The following is a 20727-nucleotide window of genomic DNA, read 5'->3' on the forward strand; positions in this document are numbered from 1 at the left end:
AGAGCCTGCTAAAGTTGGTTCCTCGCACCGTGATTTTCCAGGACGACATACTGGTTACAGGTCGGGACACCATTGAGCACTTGAAGAAGCTGGAAGAGGTTCTTAGTCGGTTCGATCACGTGGGGCTCAGGTTGAAATGCTCGAAGTGTATTTTCCTGGCACAGGAGGTTGCGTTATTGGGAAGCAGAATTGTGGCAGACGGCATCAGTCCCACCAATGCCAAGACGGAGGCCATCAAGAACGTGACGGAGCTGCGGTCGTTCCTGGGACTCCTTAACTATTTTGGTAATTTCCTACCTGGGTTAAGCATCTTGCTGGGACCCCTACATGCTTTAATGCGCAAGGGAGATGACCGGGTCTGGAGGAATTCACAAGCGACTACCTTTAAGAAAGCCAGGAATCTGTTGTGTTCAAACAAACTGCTTGTCTTTTATAACCCTTGTAAACGATTAGTGCTGGCTTGCGATGTGTTGTCATACGGGGTCGGGTGTATGCTAACAAATCGGGGATTTTGCAACCGTTTACTTATGCGTCCAGGAGATTGTCCAAGGCCGAAAGGGCCAACAGCATGATTGAAAAAGAGGCTCTGCCATGCATTTACGGGGTTAAGAAAATGCACCAGTACTTATTTGGCCTCAAGTTTGAGCTTGAAATTGACCACAAGCTGCTCATATCGCTGTTCACTGAGAGCAAAGAGATTAACACCAATACCTCTGCCCGCATCCAAAGATGGGCGCTCACACTGTCGGCATACAACTTTGTAATCCACTACAGACAATTGTACATCCCTGTCTGTCATTAAAAATAAAAAAGGGAAGGTGGCTCAACTGTGGCTATCAAGAGAAATCAGGGATAGTATTAAAGCCAAGGAAGTGGCATACAAATTGGCCAGAAATAGCAGCGAACCCGGGGACTGGGAGAAATTTAGAACTCAGCAGAGGAGGACGAAGGGTTTGATTAGGGCAGGGAAAATAGAGTACGAGAGGAAGCTTGCAGGGAACATTAAGACGGATTGCAAAAGTTTCCATAGATATGTAAAGAGAAAAAGGTTAGTAAAGACAAACGTAGGTCCCTGCAGTCAGAATCAGGGGAAGTCATAACGGGGAACAAAGAAATGGCAGACCAATTGAACAAGTACTTTGGTTCGGTATTCACTAAGGAGGACACCAACAACCTTCCGGATATAAAAGGGGTCAGAGGGTCTAGTAAGAAGGAGGAACTGAGGGAAGTCCTTATTAGTCGGGAAATTGTGTTGGGGAAATTGATGGGATTGAAGGCTGATAAATCCCCAGGGCCTGATGGACTGCATCCCAGAGTACTTAAGGAGGTGGCCTTGGAAATAGCGGATGCATTGACGGTCATTTTCCAACATTCCATAGACTCTGGATCAGTTCCTATGGAATGGAGGGTAGCCAATGTAACCCCACTTTTTAAAAAAGGAGGGAGAGAGAAAACAGGGAATTATAGACCGGTCAGCCTGACATCGGTAGTGGGTAAAATGATGGAATCAATTATTAAGAATGTCATAGCAGCGCATCTGGAAAGAGGTGACATGATAGGTCCAAGTCAGCATGGATTTGTGAAAGGGAAATCATGCTTGACAAATCTTCTGGAATTTTTTGAGGATGTTTCCAGTAGAGTGGACAAGGGAGAACCAGTTGATGTGGTGTATTTGGACTTTCAGAAGGCTTTCGACAAGGTCCCACACAAGAGATTAATGTGCAAAGTTAAAGCACATGGGATTGGGGGTATTGTGCTGACGTGGATTGAAAACTGGTTGGCACACAGGAAGCAAAGAGTAGGAGTAAATGGCTACTTTTCAGAATGGCAGGCAGTGACTAGTGGGGTGCCGCAAGGTTCTGTGCTGGGGCCCCAGCTGTTTACATTGTACATTAATGATTTAGACGAGGGGATTAAATGTAGTATCTCCAAATTTGCGGATGACACTAAGTTGGGTGGCAGTGTGAGCTGCGAGGAGGATGCTATGAGGCTGCAGACTGACTTGGATAGGTTAGGTGAGTGGGCAAATGCATGGCAGATGAAGTATAATGTGGATAAATGTGAGGTTATCCACTTTGGTGGTAAAACAGAGAGACAGACTATTATCTGAATGGTGACAGATTAGGAAAAGAGGAGGTGCAACGAGACCTGGGTGTCATGATACATCAGTCATTGAAGGTTGGCATGCGGGTACAGCAGGCGGTTAAGAAAGCAAATGGCATGTTGGCCTTCATAGCGAGGGGATTTGAGTACAGGGGCAGGGAGGTGTTACTACAGTTGTACAGGGCCTTGGTGAGGCCACACCTGGAGTATTGTGTACCGTTTTGGTCTCCTAACTTGAGGAAGGACATTCTTGCTATTGAGGGAGTGCAGCGAAGGTTCACCAGACTGATTCCCGGGATGACAGGACTGACATATCAAGAAAGACTGGATCAACTGGGCTTGTATTCACTGGAGTTCAGAAGAATGAGAGGGAATCTCATAGAAACGTTTAAAATTCTGACGGGTTTAGACAGGTTAGATGCAGGAAGAATGTTCCCAATGTTGGGGAAGCCCAGAACCAGGAGTCGCCGTCTAAGGATAAGGGGGAAGCCATTTAGGACTAAGATGAGGAGAAACTTCTTCACCCAGAGAGTGGTGAACCTGTGGAATTCTCTACCACAGAAAGTTGTTGAGGCCAATTCACTAAATATATTCAAAAAGGAGTTAGATGTAGTCCTTACTACGAGGGGGATCAAGGGGTATGGCGAGAAAGCAGGAATGGGCTACTGAAGTTGCATGTCCAGCCATTAACTCATTGACGAAACGAATTTAAGGAGCTAGGAGCTAAATTAAAAAGTAGGACCTCAAAAGTAGTAATCTCGGGATTGCTACCAGTGCCACGTGCTAGTCAGAGTAGGAATCGCAGGATAGCGCAGATGAATATGTGGCTTGAGCAGTGGTGCAGCAGGGAGGGATTCAAATTCCTGGGGCATTGGAACCGGTTCTGGGGGAGGTGGGACCAGTACAAACCGGACGGTCTGCACCTGGGCAGGACCGGAACCAATGTCCTAGGGGGAGTGTTTGCTAGTGCTGTTGGGGAAGAGTTAAACTAATATGGGAGGGGGATGGGAACCAATGCAGGGAGACAGAGGGAGACAAAAAGGAGGCAAAAGCAAAAGACAAAAAGGAGATGAGGAAAAGTGGAGGGGGTATTATAAAAACAAACCTGAAGGCTTTGTGTCTTAATGCACGGAGTATCCGCAGTAAGGTGGATGAATTAACTGTGCAAATAGATGTTAACAAATATGATGTGATTGGGATTACGGAGTCGTGGCTCCAGGATGATCAGGGCTGGGAACTCAACATCCAGGGGTATTCAACATTCAGTATGGATGGAATAAAAGGAAAAGGAGGTGGGGTAGCATTGCTGGTTAAAGAGGAGATTAATGCAATAGTTAGGAAGGACATTAGCTTGGATGATGTGGAATCTATATGGGTAGAGCTGCAGAACACCAAAGGGCAAAAAACTTTAGTGGGAATTGTGTACAGACCTCCAAACAGTAGTAGTGATGTTGGGGAGGGTATCAAACAGGAAATTAGGGGTGCATGCAATAAAGGTGCAGCAGTTATAATGGGTGACTTTAATATGCACATAGATTGGGCGAGCCAAAGTGGAAGCAATACGGTGGAGGAGGATTTCCTGTAGTGCATAAGGGATGGTTTTCTCGACCAATATGTCGAGGAACCAACTAGGGGGGAGGCCATCTTAGACTGGGTGTTGTGTAATGAGAGAGGATTAATTAGCAATCTCATTGTGCGAGGCCCCTTGGGGAAGAGTGACCATAATATGGTGGAATTCTGCATTAGGATGGAGAATGAAACATTTAATTCAGAGACCATGGTCCAGAACTTAAAGAAGGGTAACTTTGAAGGTATGAGGCGTAAGTTAGCTAGGATAGATTGGTGAATGATACTGAAGGGGTTGACTGTGGATGGGCAATGGCAGACATGGATGAACTACAACAATTGTACATTCCTGTCTGGCGTAAAAATAAAAAAGGGAAGGTGGCTCAACCGTGGCTATCAAGGGAAATCAGGGATAGTATTAAAGCCAAGGAAGTGGCATACAAATTGGCCAGAAATAGCAGTGAACCCGGGGACTGGGAGAAATTTAGAACTCAGCAGAGGAGGACAAAGGGTTTGATTAGGGCAGGGAAAAAAGAGTACGAGAAGAAGCTTGCAGGGAACATTAAGGCGGATTGCAAAAGTTTCTATAGATATGTAAAGAGAAAAAGGTTAGTAAAGACAAACGTAGGTCCCTTGCAGTCAGAATCAGGGGAAGTCATAACGGGGAACAAAGAAATGGCAGACCAATTGAACAAGTACTTTGGTTCGGTATTCACTGAGGAGGACACCAACAACCTTCCGGATATAAAAGGGGTCAGAGGGTCGAGTAAGGAGGAGAAACTGAGGGAAATCTTTATTAGTCGGGAAATTGTGTTGGGGAAATTGATGGGATTGAAGGCCGATAAATCCCCAGGGCCTGATGGACTGCATCCCAGAGTACTTAAGGAGGTGGCCTTGGAAATAGCGGATGCATTGACGGTCATTTTCCAACATTCCATTGACTCTGGATCAGTTCCTATCAAGTGGAGGGTAGCCAATGTAACCCCACTTTTTAAAAAAGGAGGGAGAGAGAAAACAGGGAATTATAGACCGGTCAGCCTGACCTCAGTAGTGGGTAAAATGATGGAATCAATTATTAAGGATGTCATAGCAGTGCATTTGGAAAATGGTGACATGATAGGTCCAAGTCAGCATGGATTTGTGAAAGGGAAATCATGCTTGACAAATCTTCTGGAATTTTTTGAGGATGTTTCCAGTAGAGTGGACAAGGGAGAACCAGTTGATGTGGTATATTTGGACTTTCAGAAGGCTTTCGACAAGGTCCCACACAAGAGATTAATGTGCAAAGTTAAAGCACATGGGATTGGGGGTAGTGTGCTGACGTGGATTGAGAACCGGTTGTCAGACAGGAAGCAAAGAGTAGGAGTAAATGGCTACTTTTCAGAATGGCAGGCAGTGACTAGTGGGGTGCCGCAAGGTTCTGTGCTGGGGCCCCAGCTGTTTACATTGTACATTAATGATTTAGAAGAGGGGATTAAATGTAGTATCTCCAAATTTGCGGATGACACTAAGTTGGGTGGCAGTGTGAGCTGCGAGGAGGATGCTATGAGGCTGCAGAGTGACTTGGATAGGTTAGGTGAGTGGGCAAATGCATGGCAGATGAAGTATAATGTGGATAAATGTGAGGTTATCCATTTTGGTGGTAAAAACAGAGAGACAGACTATTATCTGAATGGTGACAGATTAGGAAAAGGGGAGGTGCAACGAGACTTGGGTGTCATGGTACATCAGTCATTGAAGGTTGGGATGCAGGTACAGCAGGCGGTTAAGAAAGCAAATGGCATGTTGGCCTTCATAGCGAGGGGATTTGAGTACAGGGGCAGGAAGGTGTTGCTACAGTTGTACAGGGCCTTGGTGAGGCCACACCTGGAGTATTATGTACAGTTTTGTTCTCCTAACTTGAGGAAGGACATTCTTGCTATTGAGGGAGTGCAGCGAAGATTCACCAGACTGATTCCTGGGATGGTGGGACTGACCTATCAAGAAAGACTGGATGAACTGGGCTTGTATTCACTGGAGTTCAGAAGAATGAGAGGGGACCTCATAGAAATGTTTAAAATTCTGACGGGGTTAGACAGGTTAGATGCAGGAAGAATGTTCCCAATGTTGGGGAAGTTCAGAACCAGGGGTCACAGTCTAAGGATAAGGGGTAAGCCATTTAGGACCGAGATGAGGAGAAACTTCTTCACCCAGAGAGTGGTGAACCTGTGGAATTCTCTACCACAGAAAGTAGTTGAGGCCAATTCACTAAATATATTCAAAAGGGAGTTAGATGAAGTCCTTACTACTCGGGGGATCAAGGGGTATGGCGAGAAAGCAGGAATGGGTACTGAAGTTGCATGTTCAGCCATGAACTCATTGAATGACGGTGCAGGCTAGAAGGGCTGAATGGCCTACTCCTGCACCTATTTTCTATGTTTCTATGTTTCTATGAATGGCGGTGCAGGCTCGAAGGGCCGAATGGCCTACTCTTGCACCTATTTTCTATGTTTCTATGTTTCTATGTCAGACCGGGCACAGAGAAATGCGCTGATGCGATCAGTCAGCTGCCATTGCCCACCACTGGGGTAGAAATAGCACAGCCTGCAGACTTGCTCATGGTAATGGATGCATTGGAAAATGAAAAGTCCCCCGTTACTGCCCGCCAGATCAGGACCTGGACCAGCCAGGATTCTTTCCTGTCCTTGGTAAAAAATTGTGTCCTCCATGGGAGCTGGTCCAGCGTCCCAGCAGAGATGCAGGAGGCAATTAAGCCGTTCCACAGGCGCAAAGACGAAATGTCCCTGCAGGCTGATTGTCTGTTGTGAGGCAATCACGTGGTCTTACCCAAGAAAGGCAGAGATACGTTCATTTGTGAACTGCACAGCACCCACCCAGGCATTGTAATGATGAAAGCCACAGCTAGATCCCATGAGTGGTGGCCCTGCATCGACTCAGATTTAGAGTCATGCGTGCGCCAGTGCAACACTTGCTCTCAGCTGAGCAATGCACCCAGAGAGGCACCGCTAAGTTTGTGGTTGTGGCCCTCCAAACCGTGGTCGAGGATCCATGTAGACTATGCAGGTCCATTTCTAGGCAAAATGTACTTGGTTGTCGTGGATGCTTACTCAAAATGGATTGAATGTGCAATAATGTCTGTAAGCACGTCCACGGCCATTATTGAAAGCCTGCGAGCCATGTTTGCCACACACAGCCTGCCTGATGTCCTAGTCAGCGACAATGGGTCATGTTTCACCAGTGCTGAATTCAAGGAATTCATGACCCGCAATGGGATCAAACACGTCACATTTGCCCCGTTCAAACCCGCATCCAACAGCCAGGCAGAACGGGCAGTTCAGACCATCAAGCAAAGCTTGGAACGCGTGTCAGAAGGCTCCCTGAAGACCCGAGTACTGCTCAGCTACCGCACCAGACCCCACTCACTCACTGGGGTTCCCCCAGCCAAGCTGTTCATGAAAAGGGCACTCAAAACAAGGCTCTCTCTTGTCCACCTTGATCTCCATGATCATGTGGAGGGCAGGCGGCATCAACAAAGTGTGTACCATGATCGCGCAAATTTGTCACCCGATGTTGAGGTCAAGGACTCTGTTTTTGTACTCAATTATGGACATGGTCCCAAATGACTCGCTGGACGGTCATAGCCAAAGAGGGGAGTAGAGTGTTTCAGGTCAAATTGGCCAATGGATTAACGTGCAGAAAACATTTGGACCAAATCAAATTGTGGTTCGCCAACAGCTACGAACAACCCAAAGAAGACACCACCAACTTTGACACTCCAACACACACACAAGTGGCAACTGACATTATGGTTGACCATGAAGCCGAACTCACTATCCCCAGCAGCCCGGCAAGGCCGGCTGCCCAATAACCCAGTGAAGAACTAATCAACTCACCCACAACCTTCGAATTACCCGCATTTGTACCGAGATGATCAACAAAGGAGCGAAAAGCCCCAGATCTTCTCACTTTGCAAATAAGTGTACGATTGACTAACCCCTTGCAACCTGTATTGCACTACCACCAGAGGGCCTACCTGTTGGGAGTCCCAAGGGATCTCAGCATCTCTTGGGAGCACGGTATATAAGCACTCACGAGGTACCGGCACTCTGGAATCTGATTAAAGGAGCTAAGGTCACACTTGCTCATTGTACACAGTACTTAGTTTCATCCTTTATTGTGAACATATCAGTTATTATTTTGCTAAAGCTGGATCAATTTCTTGTGAAATTTTACACTTATAAAAGTCAATAGAACACTTTCCCACGTTGGGCATCTAACTAGTTGAGTGACAAGGCTCCTTTAGAGAGAGCTTCATCCCATTAATCTGAACTGGACCTGAACAGAGATGAAAACGACAGTATACTTATAGTAACCAGAGTCAGTATGTCAATACAGCAATCACTATTGAGCAAATTGATTGACTTGTGACATTCTCGGTTTCCTGATACACAAATGGAGCAATGCCCAGCACAAAGTTCGATCAGTAACCCTGCACATTTCCATAGCCTTTAAAAATCATTGCGCCACATTTTCATTTGAAAATCTGACTTAGTGTGGCATTTCTGGAGAGCTGCTGAAATAAACACATGGGCCAAGAAATTGGATATTTTTAGATGCTTAATTAGTGTTGCGCCTCCACAGGCAGCATCCCCATGTTACACTGGTGAATATCAAGCCACTTGCCTCATCAACAATGGCCATAAGGTTAAGTCCTCGCCGGGGGTGTGGGGCATTGAGCGGCGATGGGGGAAGCGGACCGTAAATACTGTGGAGTCAAGTGAGCACTCCTGCTCCTCCTGGGACCACAGGAACTGTTTTTAAATTCCTTTTGGTGGCAGTTACTACTTAGGCCACAGCAACTGCTTAACAATCCTGAGTAGAGCAGGCCTGGTAGCTAATAAAAGATGGGGAGGCAGAAGAGGAGAGAGAAAGAGAGAGAGGCAGGGTCATGAGTACCGGTGGGTGCGATGGTGGTTCTGGGGAGTGCAGCCAGAGCCAAGTCCACGGCACCACGGGTGGCTCAGCTGAAAATAGATTCAGTAGGGAGGGGAGTAAAGCTGGAATTAGAAGGCAAAAATAAAGAAAGTGAGTTTGAAGGAAACAAGCAGGAAAAAAAGGGAAAAAAAACAAATTTAAAGGCACTTTGTCTAAATGCACGTAACATTAAAACAAATTGAGACAAATGGGTATGATCTGATAGCCATTACAGAGACGTGGATGCAAGGTGACCAGGACTGGGAACTAAATATTCATGGGTACTTAACAATCCGGAAGGACAGGCAGAAAGAAAAAGGAGGTGGAGTAGCTCTATTGATAAAGGATGGAATCACTGCAATAGAGAGAAATGATATTGGCTCAAATGATAAGGATGTTGAAACAGTTTTGGTGGAGATAAGGAATAATAAGGGGAAAAAGTCACTGGTGGGCATAATCTATAGGCCCCCTAACAGTAGCAACTCTGTTGGGTGGAGCATAAACCAGGAAATGGTGGGGGCTTGTAAAAAGGGAACAGCAATAATCATGGGTGATTTTAACCTCCATATTGATTGGCGAAATCAAATTGGTCAGGATAGCCTTGAGGAAGAGTTCATAGAGTGCATAAGGGGTGGATTCCTTGAGCAGTCTGTAACAGAACCAACCAGGGGGCAGGCTATCTTAGATCAAATCTTGTGTAATGAAACAGAATTAATAAACAATCTCCTAGTAAAGGATCCCCTTGGAATGAGTGATCATAGTATGATTGAATTTCAAATTCAGATGGAGGGTGAGAAAGTTGGATCCCTAACCAGCGTACTAAGCTTAAATAAAGGAGACTACAATGGTCTGAGGGAAAAGTTGGCTAAAGTGGACTGGGAAAATCGATTAAAGTGTAGGATGGTTGATGAACAGTGGTGTACATTTAAGGACATATTTCACAACTCTCATGAAAAATATATGAGGAGGAAAGGGTGTAAGAGAAAAGATAGCCATTCGTGGCTAACTAAAGTAATAAAAGACGGTATCCAATTAAAAACAAGGGTAGACAAAGTGGCCAAAACTAGTGGGAGGACAGAAGACTGGGAAGCTTTTAAAAGCCAGCAAAGAATGACTAAAAAAATGATTAAGAAAGGGAAGGTAGGCTATGAAAGTAAACGAGCACAAAATATAAAAACAGATAGCAAGAGTTTCTATAGGTATACAAAAAGGAAAAGAGTGGCTAAAGTAAATGTTGGTCCCTTAGAGGACGAGACCAGGGAATTAGTGATGGGGAACATGGAGATGGCAGAAACTCTGAACAAATATTTTGTATCGGTCTTTACGGTAGAGGACACTAACAATATTCCGACAGTGGATAGTCAAGGGGCTATAGGGGGGGAGGAACTTAACACAATCACAATCACTAAGGAGGTGGTACTCAGTAAGATAATGGGACTAAAGGCGGATAAATCCCCTGGACCAGATGGCTTGCATTCTAGGGTCTTAAGAGAAGTAGTGGCAGGGATAGTGGATGTATTGGTTGTAATTTACCAAAATTCCCTGGATTCTGGGGAGGCCGCAGCAGATTGGAAAACTGCAAATGTAACATCCCTGTTTAAAAAAGGAGGCAGACAAAAAGCAGGAAACTATAGACCAGTTAGCCTAACATCTGTGGTTGGGAAAATGTTGGAGTCTATTATTAAAGAAGCAGTAGCAGGACATTTGGAAAAGCAAAATTCAGTCAGGCAGAGTCAGCATGGATTTATGAAGGGGAAGTCATGTTTGACAAATTTGCTGGAATTCTTTGAGGATGTAATGAACAGGGTGGATAAAGGGGAACCAGTGAATGTGGTGTATTTGGGCTTCCAGAAGGCATTTGACGAGGTGCCACATAAAAGGTTACTGCACAAGATAAAAGTTCATGGGGTTGGGGGTAATATATTAGCATGGATAGAGGATTGGCTAACTAACAGAAAACAGAGAGTCGGGATAAATGGTTCATTTTCTGGTTGGCAACCAGTAACTAGTGGGGTGCCGCAGGGATCAGTGCTGGGACTCCAACTATTTACAATCTATATTAACGAATTGGAAGAAAGGACCGAGTGTAACATAGCCAAGTTTGCTGATGATACAAAGATGGTAGGAAAAGCAATGTGTGAGGAGGACACAAAAAATCTGCAAAAGGACATAGACAGGCTAAGTGATTGGGAAAAAATTTGGCAGATGGAGTAAAATGTTGAGATCATGCACTTTGGCAGAAATAAATCATAGAGCAAGTTATTATTTAAATGGAGAAAGTTTACAAAGTGCTGCAGTACAGCGGAACCTGGGGGTACTTGTGCATGAAACACAAAAGGATAGTCTGCAGGTACAGCAAGTGATCAGGAAGGCCAATGGAATCTTGGCCTTTATTGCAAAGGGTATGGAGTATAAAAGCAGGGAAGTCTTGCTACAGTTATACAGGGTATTGGTGAGGCCACACCTGGAATACTGCGTGCAGTTTTGGTTTCCATATTTACGAAAGGATATACCTGCTTTGGAGGCAGTTCGGAGAAGGTTCACTAGGTTGATTCCGGAGATGAGGGGGTTGACTTATGAGGAAAGGTTGAGTAGGTTGGGCCTCTACTCATTGGAATTCAGAAGAATGAGAGGTAATCTTATCGAAACATATAAGATTATGGGGGAGGCTTGAGAAGGTGGATGCAGAGAGGATGTTTCCACTGATGGGGGAGACTAGAACTAGAGGGCATAATCTTAGAAAAAGGGGCCGCCCATTTAAAACAGATGAGGAGAAATTTCTTCTCTGAGGGTTGTAAATCTGTGGAATTCGCTGCCACAGAGAGCTGTGGAAGCTGGGACACTAAATAAATTTAAGACAGAAATAGACAGTTTCTTAAACGATAAGGGGATAAGGGATTATGGGGAGCGGGCAGGGAAGTGGAGCTGAGTCCATGATCAGATCAGCCATGATCTTATTGAGTGGTGGAGCAGGCTCGAGGGGCCGTATGGCCTACTCCTGTTCCTATTTCTTATGGTCTTATGTTCTTATGTGTTCTTATGTTCTTATGTTATGTTCTTATGTTCTTATGAATTTCAGGTAGCTAGAGTGACCCAAAAGCTAATCATGAAACTACTTCCAGTAAGCAACACCTACCCTGACTTATTATCTTTCATCAACATATGATATCATACACAGTGAAAGTCCCACAACGAGAACTTTTTCTGTACCTTGGGGTAACTTGGGGTAGGAGGAGGCTGGTGTGGAGTATAAATTCAAGTATAGACTAGTTGGGCTGAATGGTCTTTTTCTGTGCTGTAGGCTCGTTATAACATTCATTTTGCCTGTGGTGCCAAGCATTTATACAGTTTCTCCCCAATAGTATTAAAACTACAAATGAAAGAGAAAAATAAAGATTTTAAATTTATTTCAGCACCTATGGAACAGTGAAGTGATTTGTTTCCAACACCCCTGATTTCCCTTGGTGATTGTACAAGACATTTTAAATCTAATTCTTAACCTTAAGCTGTTCCAAATTGCTCGGGGTGGAAGGAGCCACTGTGGTGGTAGGAAGAGGCAAATCAAAAAAGCCCGACTTTGTGGGACACTCAGAGGAGCAGTTTGGAGCGCAAGGCTAGAGCTGCGGGTAAATCAAAAAAAGCTAGTTACCGCAGCTGCAAAATCAACAATGGTCTTGAGAGGCCGATCAAACCAAAGTGGGTGACAAAATTAGATGTCATCAGAATGCAGGTAGATGATTGGTGGAATCTCTTCGGGCCTAGTGGAGGAGTTGGGACCCAGGAGCAGGAGCAAGAGATGCAGAGGATGGAAGCGGCGAGGTGCGGAGGTCAGAATCTGCATGGAGCGGAGGTCGGAAACAACGAGGAGCGGTGGTCGGAAGCAGCGTGGAGCGGAGATCGTAATTGGCATGGAGCGGAGGTCGGAAGCAGAGAGGAGAACACGGACGAGGCTCGGAGAAGCAGAGAGGTCAGAACTCCGAGATAGAGCAGCATGAAGACCAAGACCAAGGGAAGGCGCAGTACGGACCAATGGCGAGGCTGTGAGGTCGTAAGGCTCACATTGCGTACTACGAATTCCATGTAGAGAGAGCTCCTGTGGGAAGGAGGAAGGAAGGAGGACAGTAGGAGTATGTTTGAGTTTGTGTGTATGTATGGCACATGCGGCAGAGCATGGTCTCCAGTCGTCTTGGATCCCCTTGCCACTGGACTGAGACTTTGCTCCGCCAAGTCTGTGTGGTAGCTGGTGTGCAACGGCCACCCCACGTTAAAAGAATTTACGCGCAGGCATGTTCCACTGTTTAAAATGAGTTCATCAGTCATCTGAGTACTCATTTTTAGTGTGGAAGCAAGTCATCCTCGACCCCAAGGGACTGCCTATGATGATGATGATGAGAAAGTGGTGAGGTGCTGAAAGCCTGAGCTGGTCGTTGCCATGTTCTTATGGGTAGAGGGGCCTCAATATCCAGTTGGAATCATGTGCAACAAGGCTGTGTCTGCCAGTATCAACAACTCAGTTAAGATTGAAGTCTTGCCAATTATTAAGCAATTATTCTATCCTTACAGAGGACTGGTTGGAATGGAAGGATATGCGTTCCTCCTGAGACAGAACATCTCATGGGACCTTTCTGCTGCCATGCCACTAAAGCTGGGCACTGCAGCTGGAGGTTTTGTGGGCTGAATGATACCAGTCTGTAGGATGTCTCCAATGTGGATGTAACCCCTGCCATGTTCCTTCCAAATAACTGCCAAAGATTGACTCAAGCACACAGGTACCCAAGGTCTCCATGGTGGCAACCACAATGTGAGACAATGCTGATCTCCAATTGGTCACTCCCTGCTTTGGGGATCCCCTGCAGATAGCAGTGAAAATACCAGTCCACAGTAGTATACATTCATGCAAATCCAGCTAGCAGCACTGCACTGATGTCCAAGGTGCTGATGTGAGATGTTAGCACAGGCATCTTCCACCCTTCAAGATTTAGTTCGGACCTGGAATTTTAGGTCCTTCATTGAAACACCTATGAACTTTTTGACATGGAAGCAAGTCATCCTCGATTCGAGGGATTGCCTATGATGATGATGTCCAAGGTGCTGTGATGTCCAAGGTGTGCTAGGAGGAACGGCCACTCAGAGGATCATGAAGGGGCTGATTGCCACTTAAATTGCCTCCGAGCGCTCACAAAGAGGCTGCATGGTATGTTGGCGGCTAGCACTTGAACTAACGCTCTCTCCTAACAGAGACCAGATGATTGGGAGTAAATAAGTAGTTGCAGACAATTTCAAGAGCCACTTAAAGATATATCACCCTTTACTGTTCACTTGCTGTTGGGGCTTAAAGAGCACTTTTGAAACACATCAGGAGACTTACTGGGACACTTTGACAAGACTTCACCAACACTTATTTATTCTGGAAATTCTCTGAAGCCTTCACCTAAAAAGATTAAGGGGCGAATTTGTCCCACATTGGAGGCAGTAACCTTCCGGGGCCAGGACATTTATCACCCGGCCTGGAGCTTCTGCCCCTGGCATGGAATTCTGCCCATCAACGGAGGCGGAGCGCTATCGGAGGCACTTCACGTCCTCGGAGGAGTGCTCCCGGGGCGGTAGAGCAGCGCTGAGTCCAGCGGGGGCGCTCCGGAGCCCATCTCCCCAACGGCAACGTCAGCGCTATGCGGATGCTTTGCGTAGCGCTGACGCAGCAGAATGCCCCTCCCCATCAATTAAAAGAGAGGACCGCTGTGCACTCTGCAGTCCCTTTGGCAGCCGCCAGTGGGCCACCAGAGTCACCCTCGACCGGGCCGACAGCCCAAAACCAGGCCAAGCTGTAGCATGGCCGCCCAGCCGGGGCGAGGGCCGTCATTGTCAAGTCGACAGAAGAGTCGGCCAACAGAAAAATACGGCAGCCCACAGTGCAAACAGCCTACCCATGAAGGAGTGCCCCCGAAGATGATGCTGACATCAGCGGGCACCATCTTCGCCGCCCGCGGGACAATTTCCCCCACAGGGTGCAAAGGGGTTGGCGCAGAGCGGTGAGGGGGTCGGCACACATGGCGATTAGGTCATCGTCATTCATGTGCCAGCCTGGGGCGCAAATCACGGGGCACGGTATTAAGGACACAACACCCCCCAAACCTCCGGGGTATTTCCGCTGAGGCACTATTGACACCTTTACCCATGTGATTACCTCGTTTCGCCTCAGTAGCATCCCCGGATGTGCTATTGGGGTTATATAAAAAGGGAAATTTTGTCCCTGAAGTGTTGTGCGACTCTACCTTACTGCACACTTTATAAGAATCACCAGGTGAAAGGAAGTGCTTGGTCATCAGCATCTTGCCAGGGATCCTCCTTGGTCTGCAAGAGGAATGGGAGGAGGACTTAAGGCCAGGCAGAACAGCACCAGCTGCTGCAGGAGAGGGGGACAGGAGGGCTGGGTGAACTCACTCCTTCCCCATCCCCCACCCCCGTGGGTACGGGGCATCCTTTCTCTTCCGGATCTCCTCCACCACGACCTGCAGGGTCACGTCCGAGAACCTGTACACCCTGTCACTTGGTCCCTGAACCATCCTGAAACATGCCACTGTGTGTTAGCCAGAGCACTCCACACCTTAGGTAGAAGAGGGTACATGGAGCCCAAATAAATTGCTCCATGAAAAATGCATCTAATCAGCATTTAAATGCTAAACCTGCAGGGGTCTGCTTTAGCGCCTCCAGGCAAGTTCAGTTCCATTATTTGAAGGGGCTGCTCCTGAAATTCTGGCTGCACTTCAGTCCCACTCTCCTGATCTTTGGGCACCCTGTGCGGAGGGGAGCGGGTAGGTCCGAAGGCCTCCTCGTAGGACTGCTCCTGGGCACGGCCAAGGGTGCCATCAGCCGGTCCAGGCAGCGGGCGGTCGAGGGGGTCGTTCAACCTGACTGCCTGCCTCTCTTCCGCTCTTACATCCGGTCCAGGGTGTCCTTGGAGATGGAGCACGCGGTGTCCACCGGTACGCTCGCGGCCTTCCGCGAGAGGTGGGCACCGGAGGGACTGGAGTGCATCATCACGCCCGGCAACCAAATTTTAATTTGATTTTACGTTTTAAAGTTAATTTGTTTTAATTGCCGGTGCTTTTAGTGTCCCCTTCCCTTTTATAGGGGGCACTGGGGAAAAATTGTGATTTTAGTGCCCAAAAAAAAAAAACAAAAAAAAAAAGAAAAAACAAAAAAAAAACACAAAAAAAGGGGGAAAAAAAAAAAAAATGGGCCTTGTAAATGTCTGGAGTGTCACCCAGGTCGGGTGGCACAGTTTAATGTTTATGTTTTCGCAGGTAGACTCTAAAAGAGTTTCCAGGCAAGTTCAAATTATGTTAATCAATAATTAGCCTCAAAATTGCATGCTAAAACCAGACTTTCAAACAGGTGAGTCTTATTAGCACAGCACCCAATTAGCACCTGTTTTCACCCTTTCACCAAAATAACCCCATTAGTGTTTGCAGTTTTTTTTATCACCACAGCCTAGTATTTGCTCTGACATCCGTCCTCCTCGTACATCAAGTAGTGATCTGACCTCTGGCGCGGCGGAGGCATTCGGCCCGGGGTTGCAGCAGGACCAGGAGCGGGGGGCCAACACCAGAACAAGTAATCTTTAATGTAAAGAGATGAAAAAGGAACGTACTTTAACATGATCATAAACTATTTTTATGAGCAATACTAAACTACAAAGAAACAGCTCCATTACAGACCTGAGCTCCGATTTCCTGAACTTAATGTAGGGTTTTTCCTGATCGGTATTTAAGGCCACTCTGCGCCATCCTTTAAAAAAAAATCGGTGTTGGGGAAAATCGTTTAAATGGTCAAAAACGGCACGGAATCCAGTTTTCAACCAGATTGGCGCCAAAAAATCTTGCGTACAAAAAATCTGGCGAAGACAGTCGTCGCCGGCGTACAAACTTTGAGGAAAGTTGCAAATTCACGATTATTCCAAAAAAAAAGCGGTCGCCAACAAAACGGCGCCCAATGGTGGCGAAAATAGAGCCCAGTTTCTCTGCATCTACCCTTTGAAATTACTTCATTGTTTGAAACACTTCTCAACCTTCTAATCTCAAGAGAATACACGACAAATCAGGAAGCAATTTTTCACACACAACATAATGAAACTTACTGTCCCGGCCTCCCGTCATTCCCAGCAAATTCAGGCGGGAGTCGGTAATGAGACCTGGCCCTCATGTTGGTGGGTCAGGGCTAGCCTGTCGCTCACCCTACTGGCCCCACACTGACCTCTCATCCCGAGTTAAAATTGGGGCTTTAATGGCAAATTACCTAAAAGAGCAGAGGCTGATAATAAATGGACAAGGCTTTGTATTGAGTGCAGTGACTAGTAAAGATCCAAAAGGTAGAACAACAGTGCATTGCTAGTAATAAAGCATTTACTGGTGAAGCAAGATATGTGATCATGTGAGTACTGTAGAACAGATTGTTAGCATTGTTATTTTTATATATCTTCACATTCTTTCCTTGGAGAATAGAGGTAGGAGTCACAATGTGACAGACTGCAGTATGAACGGGCCTTCTATGGCCATAACTATCTTTATACCAGCTGATAAGGTGGTTAGTCCTATATGGCGGGAGAGTTTTTTGGACTCACACGACCCATACAATAAGAGAGAGCCACCCACACCCACCGAACGTGAGTAGCCCACTGGATATCCAGAATTCAGAGCCAGCACTCCTGTCTCCACTCATTGGGACTGTCAGGAGTTGGGTTAACGCTGTACCTGCTGACTCGAAGACAGAAATGCTACCACTAAGCCAAAGGCTCACTACATTGTTAGTATAAAGAGATCTGCATAATATTCTCTGTCAGAAATGAAATATATATCAAGTTGTTGCTGTTGTAAATAGGTTATGGTACAGGTTGAGCGTCCGAAATCCGGAGTTCCGAAATTCTGAATATTCCGGAATCCAGACACCAAGCCGATCCATAGCGGGGTCGTCTGGAAACCGGAAAATGTTCCAAAATCCGGTTTCCCTGGCCTTGGCCCGACCTGATCACCCCTGGCCTCGATCCGACCTGACCCGACCTCCCCCGGCCTTGGCACGACCCGACATCCCCCATCCATGGCCTCGGCCCGACCCAACTCCTCCCCGCCCCCCAGCCTTGGCCCGACCCGCCCTCCCTCCCTCTCTTTCCCCCCGCCCCCCCCTTTACCTCAGCCACCCTCCCTCCCCCTCCACTCCCTTATCCTCCTCCTTCCGTCGCTCCCCTCCCCGCCTTAGCCCAGGCAAAGATGTTCCGGAAATACCCGGAAACCGGGACAGCCTCAGTCCCGAGGATTCCGGGTCTCGGACAGCACACACAGGTGACTGATGAGTCCTATGCAGGATCCACAGACTCTGCCACAGGTGGGGCAGATGGGTGGGTGGAGTGCATGGCTTGTCGTACGCTCCTTCCGCTGTTTGTACTTAGCTTCCGCGTGCTCCCAACGAAGAGAGTAGAAGTGTTCGGCACCTTCTCGGATGCTTCTCCTCCACTTTGAGTGATCTTGGCCAGGGATTCCCAAGAGTCAGTGGGGATGTTACAATTTTCAAGGAAGTTTTGAGGATTGATGCTCACTACCCACTGTTTTAGTGCACTTAATGCTTACTATTGATGAACAAAATGAAACCCAAGAAAAAAATATTCCTTTTGTCAAGCTCAGCTTTGATCAGCCCCAGTGAACTGGACCACATTTCAGGTTTTGTAGTTTTATTGTCACTTTTGTGCTGATGAGCATCAACATGAAATAATTCCAGTTAGATCCACATCTAATGCCAGAATGCACTGAAACCCATCTTGGTGGCTGCCTTATTCCACTTGGGTAATTTTAATGTTAAAAAATAGGTTCTGGGGAATGGAGTTCTGCACATGTGTAAGGACATCTGCATAGAGCCCTTTCCAGCCAGGCAGAGTGCAAGTAACAATGGACTTTATAACCCTGGGATTGCCAGCTGCATTTTGCATTCCACATGTTATCATTCTGACTGCAGTTTAACTGCATTTTCCCCCATGATTTTCTTAACTTCCTCTCAATTTACAACTTTCTATAAAATGAGATTTACTAAAGGAAATCATGCACCAAGTAATGTCCTAAGTTCATAATAGCATTGGAACTGCCATGATCTCTGAGGAAATGTTACCATTGCCATCCTAATAGGGCCTCTGAAGATGTTTTGTGTGAGCATAGATAGTGGCATAATTACAGTGGTTGGCATTGATCCAGACTATTAACGCCCATCAAAGAATTAAAGACGACAAAGGGAAACCTGTAGATGATGGTATTTAATCATCAATAAAATAATTTAAATCACAATGTCCTGGAGTATCACATGAGAGGACATTGTACACAAGATAAAGTCAGAAGACAATAATGGGATGCAGAAAATTAGATAGCATTTATTAAGTTAAATCAGAATGCTTCCTTACCCACTCAGAATGATTTAAGGCCTGTATGCCATTCAATTCATTATAAACCTTACAATTTAAATAGCTTTTACTGCTGTCTGGTTGCCCCTGCTGTTGCTTTGATGTTGATATTATAAATTCAAAATTGTGAATACCCTAACAGTGATTAGAAAATGAGATTTTCTTTCACAGACTTTTTTTTTCTTTTGCTTCCTTCTCCTGCTTCACCTCTACCAGGCTGTTCACCAGGCTGTTCACCAGGCTGAGCTAAAACCCATTGCAGACGATACAATGTCCCTGATTGTGAGGTTGCACTGTAATGAACAGGCTGTTGATGAGTGACGTCCCTCTTCGCTGCCATCGCCCTCCTGCACCAGCTCGTGTAGTACCTTGCAGTGGTATGTCGCCACGCTGTCCATGGCCGCCGCTTGCCGCTCCTTTTATGGCCCCCACCCGCCACTGATGGTCTCTCACAGGTCGGGGCCGTAATCAAGGTCCAGGTCGGTGATTGGAGCATGGGCAGATACAGCAGAAGCAGCGAGGTCGGGGCGAAGGAGCGGCGAGAGATTGTAGAGTGACGTGACCGGGGCCCAGGAGAGGCGTGAGTTCAGGGCCAGATGAGGCGAAGGCCCAGAGGCAACACAGACCAGCCCAGACTGCGATATGTGTGCGCACTAGGTCCGTGCAGCAGAGCAGGTCTCCAGTCATCTTGGTTAAGCCTTGTCACCGGACCAAGACCTAGCTCTGTCAAGCCTGTGTGGTGGCTGGTGTGCAACGGCCACCACACGTTAAAAAAAATCCATGCACAGGCATCTTCCAGCCTTCAGGATGCAGTTCGGGACCTGGAATATTAGGTCCTTAATTGAAACACCTGTGAATTCATCCTTTTTTGGCATGGAAGCAAGTCATCCTCATTTTGAAGGACTGCCTATGATGATCATAGAACCATAGAGGTTTACAGTACAGAAAGGGGCCATTTCGGCACATCGTGTCCGTGCCGGCCAACAAGAGGCTATCCAGCCTAATCCCACTTTCCAGCTCTAGATCCGTAACTCTGAAGGTTACGGCACTTCAAGTGCATATTCAAGTACTTTTTAAATGTGGTGAGGGTTTCTGCCTCTATCACCCTTTCAGGCAGTGAGTTCCAGACCCCCACAACCCTCCATGTGAAGAAATTTCCCCTCAAATCCCCTCTAAACCTTCTACCAATTACATTAAATGTATGCCCCCTGGTTATGGACCCCTCTGCTAAGGGAAATGGGTCCTTTCTATCCACTATATCTAGGCCTTCATAATTTTATACGCCTCAATGAGGTCTCCCCTCGGCCTCCTCTGTTCCACTGAAAACAAACCCAGCCTATCCAATCTGTCCTCATAGCTAAGATTCTCCACTCCCGACAACATCCTCGTAAATCTCCTCTGTACCCTCTCCAGTGCAATCATGTCCTTCCTGTAATGCAGTGACCAGAACTGCACACAGTACTCCAGCTGTGGCCTAACCAGTGTTTTATACAGTTCAAGCATATCCCCCTGCTCATGTATTCTAAGCCTCGGCTAATAAAGGCAATTTAATTTGGGGGTCAATCTTTGCCCCTGTGAGCGGGTGCGGGGTTTGCTGCTGTGATTGGCGGGTGGACAATAGGTCAGTATATGAGGAATATGAGGTG

The 20727-nt window shown here is 46.6% G+C and overlaps 1 long non-coding RNA gene across 1 annotated transcript in view; it reads left to right on the plus strand.

Moving 5' to 3' along the window:
- LOC139235085 (uncharacterized) overlaps nucleotides 1-19637 on the plus strand; it is a 109876-nt gene extending 90239 nt beyond the window's left edge. The window contains exon 3 of the long non-coding RNA XR_011588418.1: nucleotides 19298-19637. This is a non-coding gene — a long non-coding RNA (uncharacterized lncRNA). The remainder of the gene's footprint in view (nucleotides 1-19297) is intronic.
- Nucleotides 19638-20727: the final 1090 nt, after the last annotated feature.

This window comes from Pristiophorus japonicus, chromosome 1, assembly GCF_044704955.1.
Source record: "Pristiophorus japonicus isolate sPriJap1 chromosome 1, sPriJap1.hap1, whole genome shotgun sequence".
NCBI lineage: Eukaryota > Metazoa > Chordata > Chondrichthyes > Pristiophoridae > Pristiophorus > Pristiophorus japonicus.